The sequence below is a fragment of the Hyalella azteca genome, unplaced genomic scaffold (genome assembly GCF_000764305.2).
Source record: "Hyalella azteca isolate HAZT.00-mixed unplaced genomic scaffold, Hazt_2.0.2 contig8798, whole genome shotgun sequence".
Lineage (NCBI taxonomy): Eukaryota > Metazoa > Arthropoda > Malacostraca > Amphipoda > Hyalellidae > Hyalella > Hyalella azteca.
In genome coordinates, this window is record NW_025938883.1 from 12,847 (window position 1) to 30,190 (window position 17,344).

General features: G+C 41.8%; 8 non-coding genes across 8 annotated transcripts; 2 read left to right on the forward strand and 6 right to left on the reverse strand.

The window, feature by feature from the left end:
• Positions 1-352: 352 nt before the first annotated feature.
• On the reverse strand, positions 353-424 carry Trnaq-cug. The gene has a single exon. It is a non-coding gene; the product is annotated as a tRNA-Gln (tRNA).
• A 944-nt stretch (positions 425-1,368) lies between these two features.
• On the reverse strand, positions 1,369-1,441 carry Trnaa-agc. Its single transcript has one exon. It is a non-coding gene; the product is annotated as a tRNA-Ala (tRNA).
• Positions 1,442-2,463: 1,022 nt separating this feature from the next.
• Positions 2,464-2,535, reverse strand: Trnaw-cca. Its single transcript has one exon. It is a non-coding gene; the product is annotated as a tRNA-Trp (tRNA).
• Positions 2,536-2,615: 80 nt separating this feature from the next.
• Trnaw-cca lies at positions 2,616-2,687 on the reverse strand. Its single transcript has one exon. It is a non-coding gene; the product is annotated as a tRNA-Trp (tRNA).
• A 2,039-nt stretch (positions 2,688-4,726) lies between these two features.
• Trnag-ucc lies at positions 4,727-4,798 on the forward strand. Its single transcript has one exon. It is a non-coding gene; the product is annotated as a tRNA-Gly (tRNA).
• A 1,159-nt stretch (positions 4,799-5,957) lies between these two features.
• Positions 5,958-6,030, reverse strand: Trnar-acg. Its single transcript has one exon. It is a non-coding gene; the product is annotated as a tRNA-Arg (tRNA).
• Positions 6,031-13,733: 7,703 nt separating this feature from the next.
• Trnah-gug lies at positions 13,734-13,805 on the forward strand. The gene has a single exon. It is a non-coding gene; the product is annotated as a tRNA-His (tRNA).
• Positions 13,806-15,283: 1,478 nt separating this feature from the next.
• On the reverse strand, positions 15,284-15,356 carry Trnak-uuu. The gene has a single exon. It is a non-coding gene; the product is annotated as a tRNA-Lys (tRNA).
• Positions 15,357-17,344: the final 1,988 nt, after the last annotated feature.

Here is a 17,344-nt window from a genome sequence, read left to right on the forward strand (position 1 = left end):
CACTGCACCACCACGCTACACTGCACCCACCACGCTACACTGCACCCACCACGCTACACTGCACCAAAATCACCACGATCAAAAATCATTCGGGCCGAGCAAGTAGTAGTTTCTTCTTAATTAACCTTAATAAAGAATTTTCGTAGGTAAAGGTTTATTTCCCACTAATTCACCATCAATTCACTATTTTCTCTCATCAAGATATATTCCGAGAACCCAATACTCTCCATGTATGAATGCAGCGTCCGGGTCGTGAATGAACAAGTGTAATGATAGCGGTGCTGATGAGCAAGAGATGTGCGTGTATGCGGCAGCACGCGCGGGTCTGGCGCCACGGGGGCAAAAAGTTTGCAGGTTCTACCGAGACTCGAACTCGGATTGTTGGATTCAGAGTCCAAAGTGCTAACCATTACACCATAGAACCGATACCCCACACGGCGACCTCAGTGCTTGCAGTCAGGGCGCCAACGCTTGAGATGTTCAAACTATAAAATAGTTTATAATGCAGTTAAAATTGTAATAAAAGCAATCATATACGAGTTTATCTCGACTTGAAATCATGCAAAACAGACAGCAGTTCGTGATCTTACATTGAAGAAACTCAATCTGCTTGAGGATGCATTTGCCTTGAAGAAAACAGACCACAAAAGCCTTAATTAATGCGATTACATGGCAAAATACGTGGTTTTGATTCAAGTTCTTCTTTATTATAATGACTAAACAGTTTAGCTCCATGTTGCCCGAGATAGTATGTAATTCACAACATTTTAAAAGCCCGTTACCCCGAATCCTGATTGACATAATTGATAATTCCGAATTATTTGGCCAAGTCCCTAAGGAATCTATTCCCCAAATACAAATAAAACCATTAAAGTTTCATGTTTAATGTTGTGGGTTTGAAAGGATCTGAATGTTTGCTTAAAAGAAAATTGACTGTTTAAACAGAGATCAAATAAACGAAATGACAACAAAACTACAACTTATCCTGACGCTTATGTGCACTACACTGAGGCACACAGTGCGCAACAGTGTAGCAGGAAGTGCGTTGGCAGGTGCGCGTGGTGCAGCATTAATGCTGCGCATGAATGATATGTTGCGCACGGGTCATTGGATGCACGGCCTCATGCGTATGCGATTGGCCCTCACATGACGCCTCAACCCTCACATGAGGGCTTAATGAGCTTCATCTGAATCCACGTGCCTCCTTATATTTCTCAAATAAAAATTTATTAATAGCATAATATTAAATGTTAATATTGTGATTACATTGTAAGATACTGTACACGCGAAAAATTCAATTACGTACAACGTAGCTTGAATTATTTCTTCTTCGACTAAAATAGAATTTGAATTAAAAAAACAACAGTCTGGAGCTGCGGGGTATCGATCCCCGTACTTCTCGCATGCTAAGCGAGCGCTCTACCATTTGAGCTACAGCCCCTCTTATGAGACGTGGGGAAAACCGACGTACTTAACGTACGGCCACCAGGGAAACTGACGTACTTAACGTACGGCCACCAGGGGAAACTGACGTACTTAACGTACGGCCACCAGGGAAACTGACGTACTTAACGTACGTCCACCAGGGGAAACTGACGTACTTAACGTACGTCCACCAGGGAAAACTGACGTACTTAACGTACGTCCACCAGGGGAAACTGACGTACTTAACGTACGTCCACCAGGGGAAACTGACGTAAATTGAGGCTAGTGAAGAATTTACACAAAATGAACGTAAATATAATTTAAATTAACATACATGCGCTACTGGACAAGGAAATAATGAATAAACAAGTAGAATAAATAAGTAGAATAACGAATAAAATGCGTTGAAAAAATAACAGAATATGTTTTATAAGAAATCATAGTATTAGACTATGAAAAACGTTTGTTGGGGATCATTGTTGCGAGTGGGAGCTGTGGTATGAATCAGAAGTGGGAGCTGTAGTAGGAGTCAGAAGTGGGAGCTGTAGTATACATCAGAAGTGGGAGCAGAAGTCAGAACTTAAAGTAAAGGCTAGTATAACCGCTGATGTCCTAAAATATCATTGTTCTATACACAATTATTCAGCCGAACTAACCAAATATCACGGGACACGCTCAAGGTACGAACGCCGTGACAAGTTCTACATTCGAACCAAATTATTGCATCTAATTTCGATTCTTATTTAAAATCATAAATAAAACAAGAATTAGATTAGATATTTAGAAAATTAAATGACTCCACACTTTATTAATTTTCTGATTGTATTTGTGTTGTAGATTTATCGAACAGACGATGGAGCTGGTCTTCGAAACGTTTTCAATAGAGATATGCTGAACTTTTGTGGAGTTTTCTTCGCTTTTGAATTTCTAGTATATCAAATTAGAACCGAAGGACCAGATTTGCGCCGAACAATTTTCTGAAGAAAACATACACTTTGTTCAGTGCAGTTAACGTGAAGGATGTCAGCAAAACAGAGCTGACCCCAGAGTGACTCGAACACCCAACCTTCTGATCTGGAGTCAGACGCGCTACCATTGCGCCATAGGGCCACGTTACTAAAGCTCGTAAAATAACTCTAATACCAGAATTGCCTTACGCTTCACTAACTGCAACGCAAGAAATAGAAGCNTGACCCCAGAGTGACTCGAACACCCAACCTTCTGATCTGGAGTCAGACGCGCTACCATTGCGCCATAGGGCCACGTTACTAAAGCTCGTAAAATAACTCTAATACCAGAATTGCCTTACGCTTCACTAACTGCAACGCAAGAAATAGAAGTTGAGGTCGTGAAATAAATAAGAAGAAATAACATATACGAGTGTCACTGAGAACCAAAGTCACATCTGAGTGCCACTGAGAAGCGATTTCACATTTGAATGCCACTGAAAACCGGTGACATATCTGAAGGCTTCTGAGAACCAGTGTCACATCCTAGTGCCGCTGAGAACCAGTGCCACTGAGAATCAGTGTCACTGAGAACCAGTGTCACATCCTAGTGCCACTGAGAACCAGTGTCACATCAAAGTGCAACTGAGAACCAGAGTCACATCTGAGTGCCACTGATAACAACTGAGAATCAGTGTCACATCAAAGTGCAACTGAGAACCAGTGTCACATCTGAGTGCCACTGAGAACCAGTGTCTCATCTGAGTGCCACCGAGAACCAGTGTCACATCAAAGTGCAACTGAGAACCAGTGTCACATCTGAGTGTCACTGAGCGTAAACTTGTTTAATTTAAATTTCCAAGTAGTCGCCGTATAAAATGTGTAGGTTAATAGTTTTTTTAGAACGCATTGTGAAGCAGTTCATCATCAACAATTGACCTTATCCTTTGTCTGCCGATGGTAACCCTAGAGGAGGGATGACTATTGGAGACCACCACTCCCGTGCTTCGAATGGACTTTCATAATCACTTCCCTGAAGAACGTACCTATAAGATTTTTTTTTCTGGACTGTAACATTATCAGCCGCAAGCCACCAGCAAGATCACATCCATTCAATTATATTAGATTTGGTGGTGCACGGCTGCTCTCCCACTCTAGGTACCCAGCCTCGGGGTAGAAATAACATTATGAACGGTCAATGTAAACGTACGGGAAGATTTAATCTATAGTCTATTAACGGGAACTATCGTTATCATGTCCTTAGGTACGAATAGCATTGCTGACGCTCAATATACCCTAACACGCAGGTTTCATCCATGGTATATACAGTATTTATAGTTGCAATGTCCTTAGGTACGAATAGCATTTACGGCGGGTAGTGAATCCGCAGACGCTAGTTTTCACCTGTCTTCTATAACGGTAACTCAAGTCTGGTCTTTAGGTACGAATAGCATTATAAGCAGGTAGTCTAATGTTCCCGGCCGTAAACGTAGATTTACTCCACAGACTTCTAACGGTAACTCAAGTTACCAGGTAATTAGGTACGAATAGCCTTAAAGGCAGGTAGTTTAATGTTCCTGTAAACGTAGATTTACTCCAGTCTTCTAACGGCCACTCTCGTACCAGACCCAATTAGGTACGAATAGCATTATAGGCAGGTAGTTTAATGCTTCCTCAAACGTAGATTTACTGCACAGTCTTCTAACGGCAACTCTCGTACCAGACCCAATTAGGTACGAATAGCATTATAACGAATAAATCCGTATTCACCACTGTTACAAATCCCATGGCAGCCAAAGCAGCAGCTTTCCAAACGGCTACATTGCACTTGTAGGGTCGGACGGGGGCCAATATTTCAAGAGGTTCTGACGGCCCAAGACCATCAGTACACACACATTGTAGCGATGAACTAACGCGTTCCACTGCACACTAACCTGAGGAAAAATGTTCCGTTTCTTTAGCTCATAAATATACGAGACTAGCGAGGCTACTTGGTATGCTAGAGATAAGGTGAGTGCAACCAGAGTTAAGCAGGGCGTTTAATGAGAGCAATGCTGGTGTCTTAATGAGAGCATCTGTGCAGGATACAAGCTTTTAATGAGAGCAATGCTGGTGTCTTAATGAGAGCATCTGCGCGATACAAGCTTTTATGAGAGTAATGCTGGTGTCTTAATGAGAACATCTGTGCAATATTCAAGCTTTTAATGTGAGCAATGCTGGTGTCTTAATGAGAGCATCTGTGCAGGATACAAGCTTTTAATATGAGCAATGCTAGGCTTTCAAAATGCGCAATGTTGGACTTTTTAAATTCAATAAATCAAAATATATAGCGCCCCACGCCGCTAGTAGAGCATGCGATGGTGGTATAGTGGTGAGCATAGCTGCCTTCCAAGCAGTTGACCCGGGTTCGATTCCCGGCCATCGCAACGTTTTGAATCTGATCGCCAGACATTTTTTATCATTTAAACTAATAACATTTAATACCTAGAACATTGCAATTGTGAGCGCAATTAATTTGAATATTCTAGCTGTAAAAAAAGTTACACATATATCCAATTTTTAGGCATTGGGCGACAAGTAAGTGGCACTATCGAGCTCGAGTCGCATTGGCATACTTATTTAGATAAAGCATGCGCAGGCACATATCAGCTTAGAGTAAGAGTGTCACAAAATATGTAGTTTGTTTCATCAAAGGTTATGTTGTTAGAGCTGCCAGAGGCACTTCGCTCTACGACAGAAGACGAACAAACGACCGGCCTCAGATTGGCAGATCAGCGGAAGTGTTCCGATAACATCGAGTGGCGGGCGGCGGTTGTGACGGGCGGCGGTTGTGACGGGCGGCGGTTGTGACGGGCGGCGATTGTGACGGGCGGCGATTGTGACGGGCNGAACAAACGACCGGCCTCAGATTGGCAGATCAGCGGAAGTGTTCCGATAACATCGAGTGGCGGGCGGCGGGTGTGACGGGCGGCGGTTGTGACGGGCGGCGGTTGTGACGCGTCGTGTGACGGGCGGCGGTTGTGACGGGCGGCGGTTGTGACGCGGCGTGTGACGGGCAGCGGTTGTGACGGGCGGCGGTTGTAACGGGCGGCGGTAGTGACACAGACGTTATTAGCAGGCGTGCGTTTAACGTAAATCATTTGCATGCGTCGGGAGGAACGTTGCGTGTGATGATGCTACTCCTGAGCGCTTATTGCTTCAGAGACTCTGGTATATGAACAAAAAAAAAATCTTCAAAGTTGAGGCTGGTGAACAGCGGCAAATTTTCTCTTCGAGAATTATTCAATTTGGGGCCGAAAATTAAAAATATTCTGATGTTCATGGCAGAATTTCCTCAGCGAGTCGACGAATGTAAAAGAAAACGAAAACCGAAATCCATTTTAAAAAAATGTACCCACAACGCATTCCAATATGAAAACCTGACTACGACGAGAAATAATTTCCTCTGAACCATGGTGATTGTTAATGCATTGGTTGCATAATACGTATTTCATATACAGCTTCAAATTTCCAACTTTTATTTATGGATCTTCGACCAAACAGACGTTGTAAGCAACCTAAAAATAAAAAAAAGGTAAAAAGAACCGACCTTCCCAGGGGTCGAACCTGGAATCTTCCGCTCCGTAGGCGGACGCGTTATCCATTGCGCCAGAAGGCCTTGCCTCACTGCGAATTTAATGTCGCTTAGAGCGACTTGAAGTAGTTAGAGGCCGCTTATGCCTGAGCTATGAGCTAGTGACTAGAGCTAGTACTATGCTAGTCTAGTCAAGCGCTGGTGACTAGAGCTAGTCAAACGCTAGTGGCTAGAGCTAGAAATACGTTAGTAACGAAAGCTAGTACGACTGTACGGGTATCACGCTAGTACGACTGTACGAGTATCACGCTAGTACGACTGTACGAGTATCACGCTAGTACGACTGTACGAGTAACACGCTAGTAACTAGAGCTATGAATATCTTAGTGACTATTGTTATGAACGCGTTATAATGACGAGAGCTATGAAAACTTTAGATAGTATAGAGCTTTGAATGCGCTCGTGAGTAGAGCTCAAAAAATTAATCGATTGAAATATTGATTTCTGTTATATTGGCCGTGCAAACTGGCACATGACTGTGCATGACCGTACATATTGTAGCATGACCGTACATATTGTAGCATGACCGTACATATTGGAGCATGACCGTACATATCGTAGCATGACCGTACATATTGGCACGTGTTGCGGTCATATCAGTTCGCTGTTTTGTCACCTGCTCGTATAAATCATGAGACGTGCGCAGGGGGAGGATATGTTAAGAGATAAGAACGTCGTGACGCTATATAAACATCTCGCTATATTGCCAACATGATAACATACATGTTAACTTCTACATACAAGGCCGTGTTGTATAATATGACACGTGTAATATGCAGTAATATGCAACGTGTAGTAATATGCAGTAATATGCAACGTGTAATAATATGCAGTAATATGCAACGTGTAATAATATGCAGTAATATGCAACGTGTAATAATATGCAGTAATATGCAACGTGTAATAATATGCAGTAATATGCAACGTGCTCTCAAAGGTAAGATTGTACCAGACGACACGATAATTTCTGCGTAGAATAAAAAAGAAAATAATAACAAAATAAACACATAAAATTGTATTAGGGTTCTATAGATGAAATGTACAGTTGTGCGAGAATGTGGCCTTTGTTGTTGTCGTTGTTGAAGTAAGGTGCGTGATTCACGTCATTGTGGAATTATAGGAATATTGCCTTATCTATTTACTACTATTACTATTTGCTCTTACTATTTACCGATTAAGCCTTTAACTGGCTTGGTTCAAAATAATCTGCCGAGTTAAACATCGAAGATATAGTCCTAATTTTAGGTCTCCAGATATCAGGTACTTTTGTCGGAAAATGATACTTGTAGGTATATGATATTAAAATATTTATTTGCATAACCGATTTGATATTTGTATGCCATATATATATCACCATTCCAGAGTTGCACCGCAGCAAAACACATATATCCACATTCCAGATGAGGTATAAATACACGCGATATATATAATACGCAGCGTGATCACGTCGGTATATTACGCCGGTACTGCATTATACATAGATTATTTATATATATAGATTGCTTCTATACATAGATTACTTCTATACATAGATTACTTCTCCCTCTCCCTGAGAAATGTAAGCTAAGCTATCATCAAGCTTGCAGACACGCCAGAGCAAGACACGCGAGCAAACAAAATTCTTCAAATGCATATGATCCTCAATAGAGATTCACATCATCACAGGTGCTCTGAAAAGGCAGTCGTCATCACCTCATCACACTCAGGACATCACGCACCGAGCGTCTGCTACATCACAACACGATTCTAGGAAACCTTAATGTAATATTCAGCTGCACATTGCATTACTTCATTGTACAAAATTCGTTTAGAGGCGCCACCATCTTAATGTACTAATTATGCTATATCAATAATTACAAAATTAAATATCTCAATGTTACAATAATTATTGTAATAGTAATTTCAATAATACAATAACAATAAAAACATTGATCCATTCCTCGACATTTTTATCAAAAGGCAATCAGAACCCAAAACATTACCCACCAGCGATGTGCTCCAAGTGATGTTATTGTTATATTCGCATCACAACATCGATGTACAATTGACATCACAAATAACAGCCATATTGCAATCAAACAATAAGAATAAATATTCGCCCCCACGACGGAAATCATTTACAAGATTCAAGCTACATTATGGCCGGCGCACGGTTGGCCACACAAAAGCCACCTATACGCCACCTGTGATACAGAAAGCCATACGTCCTGTTTCTTCTATAATGTACATACGAGAAAAATCTTGGCCACGTCTTCAAGAATGAGATTTTTAACAATTAAATCTTATTTTTCCTCATAAATTTAGCGGCTTGAATGGCACTATGGTTGAGCTACATCGTCTGACAAAAGCTTCCCCTCATACACTGAATTACTTGACACGTCTCCATGGCAACATATCGCCGCATACTCGAGAAGGGAGCGTGGATCAGATCAACATGTTGCAACATATTAAGATATGGCATTGATGTTGCAGACGTAGGTAGCATTAATGTCCTTTTGATAAGCCAAACTGGGTCAAGATGACACACTCGATACAAAAGTGCATACGTAGCTGTTTTTAGTCCCATTAACATCGAGTGCATGATTGTTAGCAAAATTTACATGAGATTTTGAACATCTTAATATTCACGAGATTGTGCAGCATGCATGACACATGTCTACGGCAACATCAACATTCCAGCATTCGCTCGCTATACAGAGATAACAGTCTCACTTTAATCACGTTATTGTAAAAAAAGAATGAAAGAGATTCTCATAACTGCGACCACTGTTGAAAACCTCAAGCATTTAAGCACATGAGAAAAATAGCATAAAAATTTTTAAGTTCATCTGTCGATGGATAGAACTAATTAGTCGACAGATCCTTTATTTTCAACAGAGTATCTTTATTTTGGCTGTATATGAACATGCGGGGTGCAGAACGCAACATATGTGCAATACTTGGCTGCATGAACATGCGGCGTGCAGAACGCAACATATGTGCAACACTTGGCTGCATGAACATGCGGCGTGCAGAACGCAACATATGTGCAACACTTGGCTGCATGAACATGCGGCGTGCAGAACGCAACATATATGTGCAACACTTGACTGCATGAACATGCGGCGTGCAGAACGCAACATATGTGCAACACTCGGCTGTATGAACATGCGGCATGCAGAACGCAACATATGAGCAACACTTGACTGCATGAACATGCGGCATGCAGAACGCAACATATGAGCAACACTTGACTGTATGAACATACGGCATGCAGAACGCAACATATGTGCAACACTCGGCTGCATGAACATGCGGCATGCAGAACGCAACATATGAGCAACACTTGACTGTATGAACATGCGGCATGCAGAACGCAACATATGAGCAACACTTGACTGTATGAACATACGGCATGCAGAACGCAACATATGTGCAACACTCGGCTGCATGAACATGCGGCATGCAACACGCAACATATGAGCATGTTGTCTTTAAGAACAATATGATTTTTTCAAGCAAACATCTCATCACTGACGTCAGAACTTCCATGATAGATTCTTGTCAACTTTCAGCGCCGTGCCAAGCACTATTGAACACTGCCTTGTGTTGGAAACCAGCAAAACCAACGTCACCACAACTCAAACATGAAATTCCTACAACACAATATGGCGTATTTGAGACACAAATAACATATCACTATAACTCACACACCACAATATGGTGTATTTCACATAAACGTTTAGGCCACGCGACCAGGCTTCACGTGGCAGAGATATGATCTCCACGTGTACGCCGACGAGATACGATCTCCACGTGTACGCCGACGAGATACGATCTCCACGTGTACGCCGACGAGATACGATCTCCACGTACACGTGCACGCCGACGAGATACGATCTCCACGTGTACGCCGACGAGATACGATCTCCACGTGCACGCCTACGAGATACGATCTCCACGTGCACGACGACGAGACACGATCTCCACGTGCACGGCGACGAGATACGATCTCCACGTGCACGCCTACGAGATACGATCTCCACGTGCACGGCGACGAGACACGATCTCCACGTGCACAGCAACGTCGCGTAAATTTCACGCTTGACACCGCGAAAGTGCACGGCGCCTCAAGGCTTTAATAATTCATGTAGTTTGCGCGCACTTGTCGAGTTGAATGTTTATAGGGGGAGCTTAAAACATACTAACCTAACTTAAAGCTTGATATAGGAGATTAAGTAGGCAATATCGCGTGCTGTTTATATAGTAATACTGAACACAGAGCTACTTGTGTACATACAATAATAATAAACACAGGGGTACTTGTGTACATATAATATTCAGAGGAATGAAATGTCTCATATTGATACAAATAGTGACATACCGTAAAATGGGGTAACTTAGACCACTTTTTTTTCTATAAATGATGCCATTTTTTTACTAGCTAAATTAAACTTGAATTGAAACATGCAAAATACAGGTCTATACTCTAGCTTCACTCACCATAAATTGCTGGCTCCTGCCTCTCATAGTCTTTATGTAATTTCAAAAAAAGTGATGGTCTTTGTTACCCCAGCTCTTGGGGTAACTTAGACCGGGTGGTAAAATCAATTATATTTTTTGGTAAAATAACTCCAAATAACTCCAGGTTTTGGTGCATTGTAGTAGAACTCTTCTAGTTACATATGCAAATGACAAACTTGAGGAAAGTGTCATAGTTTGCAAATGGGGGGCGCCGCCCCATAATGAGGGAAATGTGACTACCTAATGGCAGCCCTGATGGGGTAATATTGACTGGCTTGGAAATTAAGTTAAAATTACCATATATAAGACTCTGTAGAGTCTGAAACATAAAGAAAAAACATAAATAGGCTGTCAAACATAAAATATGTTATATATGGTAATTTTATATTAACTTCCAAGCCGGTCTATGTTACCCCGTCAGGGCTGACATTAGGTGGTCTAAGTTACCCCATTTGGGGGCGGCGCCCCCCATTTGCAAACTATGACACTTTCCTAAAATTTGTCATTTGCATATGTAACTAGAAGAGTTCTACTACAATGCATCAAAACCTGGAGTTATTTAACCAAAAAATAAAAAAATTGGAGGGGGTACTCTGACAGGCTTTAAATAATAGCTTTTTTTCGTGGGTCACATTTTTAATTTTTTAACCTATTAGATATGCAAACTTTTTAAATCTTTCTATTGTGTTATGTAGCCTCAGTATTAGGCCTTTAATGCCCATTGACAAAATTTTTCTATGTCAAATAGTATTATTTGCACACAACACCAATGCCTTCTTTTATGCCGGGCCAAAGTGGTTCAGGATGACACACACAAAGCAAAAATGCGTCCATATTTGCACAATGAATCACTCATTTATATGGGTGTAACAGTTGTGTTTATCGTTGAAGCATAAAATCTATACGTATGAAGATATAGATTATTCAACATGCAAATATTCGCTTCAAAATAAGTAAATTTTTAGTAAAGAGTAGCGCTCAGAAAGTGAAGGTAACGACGCAGTGCGCGCTTGTTGCTAATGACGCCCGACTGCTTCATTGCATAAATTAGAATGCAGAAAAATACATAATTATGATGCTCTCAATCACTTGTACTTCAATTATAATTCAGGATAATACGAGGTATAATTAGTAATACGCATAACAATTGACTATATGCATACAACAATAATCCGATATCATCATCATTCTAGCCTGTAAGTAAGTCATTTCATATATGACATCACTAGGTCGCTGGAATATTTCACCGGTAGCTTGCATAGAATAAAAATGCGGAATATTTAAATAAATATGTGACTATATTTCGAACTAGAAAGTTGAGCACTATGTACATTGAAAAACTGTGTATAAATTCCCATCGAAAATCTAATAAAAATTGGAGATGAAGCCAATAGCGCTAATGCGATTTAGTGAGAAGAATTTCAACGTAAATTAGCACAATCTTATGCCGGGAGCAGAAAATTAATTTTTTAAATAACAAGATCTTAACGATTGTTAGTGAGGTACTGAAATTATGAAATCACGGTTACGTAAATGACTGTTCACCTTGCAAGAGAACCAGAATTTGTAAAATTAAGAAACAGAAACGGAATTTGTAAATTATGATTGGGTTGTAAATTACGATTTTGTCTCCATAGATTATTCTGGCACACCGTAGGATGTTACCTTGTGTAATTTATGTAAGTAATCAAATAGGAAACCGAGTTAGAGAAACGTGCAATAAAGACACGAGGCAATCCAAGTCAACAAGCAATCGCCGCGCCGATGTAAGAAGTTGGGACATAAAACACAAGACCTTAATGAAGCTGACCAGAGAGACATAAACTTGAACGCGATATATGGCTATAGAATAAGTGTGCACGTGATATATGGCAGGAGGGTAAGTGTGCACGTGATATATGGCAGGAGGGTAAGTGTGCACGCGATATATGGCAGGAGGGTAAGTGTGCACGCGATATATGGCAGGAGGGTAAGTGTGCACGCGATATATGGCCTGTCTCTTATACACATCTAGATGTGTATAAGAGACAGNAACAGACAACAGAGGCGTAGGGCGCAACAGACAACAGAGGCGTAGGGCGCAACAGACAACAGAGGCGTAGGGCGCAACAGACAACAGAGGCGTAGGGCGCAACAGACAACAGAGGCGTAGGGCGCAACAGACAACAGAGGCGTAGGGCGCAACAGACAACAGAGGCGTAGGGCGCAACAGACAACAGAGGCGTAGGGCGCAACAGACAACAGAGGCGTAGGGCGCAACAGACAACAGAGGCGTAGGGCGCAACAGACAACAGAGGCGTAGGGCGCAACAGACAACAGAGGCGTAGGGCGCAACAGACAACAGAGGCGTAGGGCGCAACAGACAACAGAGGCGTAGGGCGCAACAGACAACAGAGGCGTAGGGCGCAACAGACAACAGAGGCGTAGGGCGCAACAGACAACAGAGGCGTAGGGCGCAACAGACAACAGAGGCGTAGGGCGCAACAGACAACAGAGGCGTAGGGCGCAACAGACAACAGAGGCGTAGGGCGCAACAGACAACAGAGGCGTAGGGCGCAACAGACAACAGAGGCGTAGGGCGCAACAGACAACAGAGGCGTAGGGCGCAACAGACAACAGAGGCGTAGGGCGCAACAGACAACAGAGGCGTAGGGCGCAACAGACAACAGAGGCGTAGGGCGCAACAGACAACAGAGGCGTAGGGCGCAACAGACAACAGAGGCGTAGGGCGCAACAGACAACAGAGGCGTAGGGCGCAACAGACAACAGAGGCGTAGGGCGCAACAGACAACAGAGGCGTAGGGCGCAACAGACAACAGAGGCGTAGGGCGCAACAGACAACAGAGGCGTAGGGCGCAACAGACAACAGAGGCGTAGGGCGCAACAGACAACAGAGGCGTAGGGCGCAACAGACAACAGAGGCGTAGGGCGCAACAGACAACAGAGGCGTAGGGCGCAACAGACAACAGAGGCGTAGGGCGCAACAGACAACAGAGGCGTAGGGCGCAACAGACAACAGAGGCGTAGGGCGCAACAGACAACAGAGGCGTAGGGCGCAACAGCCAACCGAGGCGTAAGGCGCAACAGGCAACCGAGGCGTAGGGCGCAACAGGCAACCGAGGCGTAGGGCGCAACAGACAACCGAGGCGTAGGGCGCAACAGGCAACCGAGGCTGGAGAAACTGCACCAGGAAAACAACGCCACGTCAGTCATCAGCATCGCCGGCCGTGATCGTATAGTGGTTAGTACATTGCGTTGTGGCCGCAATAACCCAGGTTCGAATCCTGGTCACGGCAGAGCTGAATAGCCTTTTGGGAAATCTTATTTACATCTTTAAATGGCGATACAAACAAACAAAAATGTAGCATCGGATAACGCCGAAGAAACACGTTTACAAAATCTGTACGACGAGAACTCTTATCCTGACATGTGACTTGAAGACTGTTAATAAAACGCGGGAAATAATAAAGGAATAGTATTCCGAGAAAGTAACAACCAATTTTTACATCACCTCCAGCAATAGAACATTTGGGTGTACTAGTCGAAGAACATCTAGCAGGAGAAGAACATCTAGAAAGAAAAGAACATCTGGCAGATGAAACACCTAGTAGAAGATTTTACTATGACCAACAGTAAATAAATGGTAAAGATAGTTCACGCGGCTCACGCTAGAGTTGTTTTACATCAAACGATGAATCATCACCACATCGACGTTTGATGCAAGCCATGCGCGTTCACCAACACTGACACTGATAAATACAACAAGAGTTCATAAATTTAAATTTAAGAGATCATGAATTTAAAAAGAATTAATTATGATTCGTAGAGAGAAATGTAGTAACGGGTTGTCCGAGTCCTTCACTGTAGTGATGCAGGCGTCGCTTGGTGATGCAGGCGTCGCTTGGTGATGCAGGCTTCTTATGCGCATTGTATTTGATTGGCACAAGATACTGTGATGTACTGCATGTGATTGGCACCAGATTATTGGCACGCTAGACACAGTGAGCTAACAGCTCCACGTATCCTAGATACTGTGCAGTACACTAGCTGCTCGTGAGCTAATTCAAGCCGCGGTCAAAACACCCTCATGTCATGATAAAAAAGTTGCTTGAAAAACAGACAAGAGAAATTTCAAACTACCATACTAACTGCTTCACAATTTCGAAGCTAAAAATAAAACAAAATAAAAAGAAACATCTTTACTTGGTTCAATATGGGCTTACACGCATAGTATTGGTTAAATAGGCCATGGGCCTATTTAACCAATAGGCCATGAAAGGAAATATGAATGAATTTAAATATGAATTATAAAATATATGAAAAATATATATAAAATTCATATATATAAAAATATATGAATTTCTAAAAATGAAATATAAATGAATTAAAGAAATAGGCCATGGGCCTATTTAACCAATAGGCCATGAAAGGAAATATGAATGAATTTAAATATGAATTATAAAATATATGAAAAATATATATAAAATTCATATATATAAAAATATATGAATTTCTAAAAATGAAATATAAATGAATTAAAGAAATAGGCCATGGGCCTATTTAACCAATAGGCCATGAAAGGAAATATGAATGAATTTAAATATGAATTATAAAATATATGAAAAATATATATAAAATTCATATATATAAAAATATATGAATTTCTAAAAATGAAATATAAATGAATTAAAGAAATAGGCCATGGGCCTATTTCTTTAATGCCGACACTTCTATTCTAATCTTATACCGCAGGCTGATACTACGCAAAAAGCACCGCCCGAACAGGGACTCGAACCCTGGACCCTCAGGTTAAAAGCCTGATGCTCTACCGACTGAGCCATCCGGGCCATGACCGTCCCGTCTGCAGCGCGACACAAGAGCTGGCCACGCCCATCCACTGAAGCTCAAAGCTTTGGTTAAAATAAAAGCGCATATACGTTCATTTTTTATCTCCTTTTAATAATTCATTATCCGTCTATTTTTGTCTATTTATTTTGTCAGACGTCTTTCAATTTTATATTTGTATAAAAAAAATTTACTACCCTTCAATTTTTTCTCGATATTTTTTCTCGCGCCATTTGCGCTCCATTCCTTCTCCTTATAAATAATATACATTATAAGAAGTAATTCGCAATAAAATACAGTTAAATAATATTATTATGATATTATTACATTTGTATTATTATATTTTGATACATTCATTACATTATAAAATGCTCATGTCATCAGGCAATTCCTCCTCATGTCTACGACCAATATAATGGCATCATCCGCGTACAGAAATATAAAATAGTGAAATTAGAGCAAATAAAATCATACGAAAATGTCTGCACTAATTTACTTTCATGTGAAAAACATGCAATTATGCTGTAACATTATTGAATGCAAGACAATATTTAGACCTCACTACGACGAATATCTGCATTGCTTCAACCGCTAATATTTAGCAACAAATTAAAGGTTGCCGTGTAAATGCTGCCATACTGTTAAAATAATCCAATAAAAGTAGGAGTAGGAAAATATCCATCGCAGTTACAGCAACCGAAACCACAATACATGACACGTTCATTGTTAGAGAAATAAATGCTATAGTATTTTGTATTTTTGTACTTTCCAGTTATCAGGGGATGGCAAGAAGTGTGTCAAGATTATCCAGTTCTCAGGGGATGGCAAGAAGTGTGTCAAGATTATCAATGGGTGGAGAGGCGCTTATGTAGATACACTCAAAGAAATGAGTGAGACTTTTTCCAAATATCGATGCAGTTTTTGCTCTCGCGTGGGTCATCCTGACCCAGTTTAGTTAATCAAAAAGTGCGTATCTGAACACGCGCAGAAAATTAGTTCCCAATATGGGCACTAAAAACCATTAAATGTTCTGCGTAACAGCGATCCTGCATGCGTATCCTCGATCCACACCATGAAGGATAAGAACCATCAATTGTCCTGCGTAACTGAGTGTTCCTATACGTATCCTCCACCCCATGAAGGATCTGCAGCCCTGTAATGGCCCATTAACCTCGTAACGTTTAAATATATGATGCGGATTAAATCCGGCAACGGGATTAAATCCGGCAATGAGATTAAATCACGTAAGGCTCACCCCATGGCGGTGGGATTAAATCTTAGAACGGGATGGGATGGGACAAAACGGATTACGCACACTGACGACAATGAGGGATAAGATTTATGATTTTTATAGAACAATAGATGCTTTAAGTTACATAATTGGCCATATTACGGTCGCTATCAGAACACAATTTCTATCAAGACAGTAAGGTAGAAAATGTTGAACTACAGCGTTATTTTCGATTGATGACTTCGCGAGATATAACATGCATTTAACGGAATCTTATATTATGAGCAACGACAGATAAAAGGCAAAGAAATACAAAAAGATTTCACGATTAAAACAACAGCAAGCAAACGTTTTATGTTGCAGCTGTTCAGCAGCAATATCCCACAGCAGCAGCAGCACCCCACAGCAACTGCATCACCCCACAGCAGCAGCAGCACCCCACAGCAGCAGCAGCACCCTACAGCAGCAGCAGCATCACCCCACAGCAGCAGCAGCATCACCCCACAGCAGCAGCATCCCACATCAGCACCCCACAGCAGCAGCATCACTACATAGCAGCAGCACACCACAGCAGCAGCATCATCCCACAGCAACAGCATCACACCACAGCAACAGCATCACACAGCAGCAGCAGCTGCACCCCACAGCAGCAACAGCAGCACCCCACAGCAGCAGCAGCTGCACCCCACAGCAGCAGCAGCAACATCACCCCACAGCAGCAGCATCACCCCACAGCAGCAGCATCACCCCACAGCAGCA